We start from the raw sequence: 2,784 nt of genomic DNA on the forward strand, positions 1-2,784 counted from the left end.
TTCTCAAGCACAGCATATCGCCAAAGGTCTCGGACACTAGTCATTGCCTATATGTGGCCCAAAGTTATATCAACTCACAAACATTTGGTCATTTCAAGGCTGTAGTAGAAGACACTCGCCCATGGTGCCACACAGTGGGACTGAACCCAGAACCATATATATATATATATATATATATATATATATAAATTCATGGACGTATATAACCCTGGTGCTTCCTGTATGAAGCACATCCACAGATATTGGCTACCAGACAAATTGGAAATTGGATATTGGTTATTCTAGCAGACAAATATCTGAAAATCCACAAATAGATTATTTATAATGGACAAATATTTGAAAAAGAAAAAGAAATCGTTTTTACTGCATCAATTGATGTAGCAAAATGATTTACACACTTCAATTTTCAATATTTGCCATTATATATATATATATATATATATATATATATATATATATATATATATATATATATATATATATAATGGCAAATATATATATATATATATATGTCTCTCTCTCTCGCTCTCTCTCTCTCTCTATATATATATATACTATGTACGTATGTAGGTATGCATCTACATACGTATATGTATGTATGTATGTATGTATGGATTAAAAACCTGCTACACTAATGTGGAAACTGAATGGGTGGGGGGAAAAGAGAGAGAAAAAGGGCGGAGAGAGAGAGGGAGAGAGAGAGAGAGGTTAGTGCGAAAGCGGTAGAGAAAGTGAAAGTTGATGCCAAGGGGAGATAAACGCACGAGGTAGTTTCAACGGATGAGGTTGGCTGACGACGCAGGAGAGCAGAAAATTTACATGCAGTGAAAGAGAAAAGGCAGAGAAATAGAAGAGAGGGGGAGTAAAGGGGGAGAAGTATGAGGAATAAAAAGCAGTATTAAACTATCTTTCTCTTTGTTCTTTTTCCTCTATCTTTTCTCTCTGTGTGATTCTCTGCAAATTCTGCATCTTTATCCAACGCCATTCAATATCTCTTATCGATCGTCTGTCTCCTTTCAGTCTCTCTCTCTCTATCTATCTATCTCTCTCTCTCTGTCCATCTCTCTCACTTTCTCTCTCTCTCTCCTCTCTCATTCTGTACTTCTGTTTCTCACTGCCCCTCTCTCTCCGTATCTGCCTCTGACTTACAACTCATTACATCCCTCTCTCTTTCGTTCTATCTTTCCTGTCTTTCTTACTCCCACTTCTCTTCCCATCGCTCACTCCCACTCCTTTCTCTCTCCCTGTCTCTTTCTCACTCACACACATACACCCTTCAAACCTCCCCTTCTATTCCAATGCTCCGCTGTATTACATATCTTTCTATTCCTCTTACACCCCCTGTCTATTCATATACGTATCGCTCTTTCACTTCTCCCATCTTATTGTTCATTACTCTTCCCCTCACCTTCATGTATCTGTTTCCCCAACCACTCTGTCTTTTTAAAAATTGTTCTCTCTCCCTCTTCACTCTGTACCTCTCTACCTTTCCCTAATCCCTCCGTCTTTCAGTGTGTATCTTTTTCTATGCTAACCTCCCTCCCTCCCTCTTTCGTGTATGCTAACCTCTCTCTCCCTCTTTCAGTGTGTATCTTTCTGTATGCTAACTACTCTCTCTCCTACCCCCTCTCTCTCATTTACATTGTAGGGTTCATCACTTCCCCTCATCCTCTCACTCTCTTTCATAATCACTTCTCTCCTTACTTCCCCCCTCTTTACCTTTACCTGTCGTTTTGTCGATCACTCCTTTTTCAGTCTATATCTTTCTCTACGTCACACTCACTACCCCTCACTCTATACGCCTCTCCCTCACCCGCTCACTCTCTTTTACCACCACATATCTCTTTTCCTCCCACTCTCTCTGTCTTCACACTTGGTCTCTCTCCCTATTCACTCTATGCCTCTCTAACGTCACACGTCTCCGTCGATCCCTCGTTCTTTCAGTGTGTATCCTTCTATATGTTACCCTCTCTTTCCCTCTCACTTTCTACACCTCTCTTTCCCTCCACCTCTCTCTTATTTACATTATAGCACTCATACTCATCCTCACTCACCTTTCGTTTACGGCATAACTACACAAATGTGCCCCATCGACTTTATTTCCTCATAACTTTCAGAAAAATGGATAATTTTTCGTGAATTTTTTTTACAAATACCTTCCAGATGTTCTAGATCACGTTTAAATCGGAATTTGATGTGAACAAAATTTTCCGACTTTGTTTCCTCATATACATTACAATTGTTTCCTTATCTTTATCTTTAACTTCTTTCAGTCCATGGTTAGGGACGGAATTGCCTAACCCAAACCCTAAAACCCAAACCCTAACCCTAAACCCTTCAAAATAAACCGTGCTCTCTGTGTATGTCTTCCGCTTTTATGATGACGTCGTTTTCCTGTTTCTCTCCAACACTTTTTACGGAAAAGGCCGATCTTTCGTAAAGATCGCCGAAGACACTTTTTACGGAAAAGGCCGATATTTAGGACTCGTACCGTAAGATCGCCGGACAGCTGTATCGACGATTGTACATAATAAGGACAAGATTTTAGCACATATCAAATCTGAAGCCCCAGGGATGAAGAACATAGTTATCAATAAGAAAAGAGGCAAAATCTTTGAAGAAATGGAAAATCTTCATTCTCTTTGGATTGTTAGGCTGAATCGTCAGCATTCTGCTATTAGTCAAGAAATCATTCTTTGTCTGACGACCCGAAGAAAAAGTATCCAGGTGAGAAAGTTGTAGAGTTCATGGATGGTTAAGGAGCGAAGTTATCAATCTATTAAG

Source organism: Octopus bimaculoides, chromosome 29 (assembly GCF_001194135.2).
Source record: "Octopus bimaculoides isolate UCB-OBI-ISO-001 chromosome 29, ASM119413v2, whole genome shotgun sequence".
In the NCBI taxonomy this organism is placed as follows: Eukaryota; Metazoa; Mollusca; class Cephalopoda; order Octopoda; family Octopodidae; genus Octopus; species Octopus bimaculoides.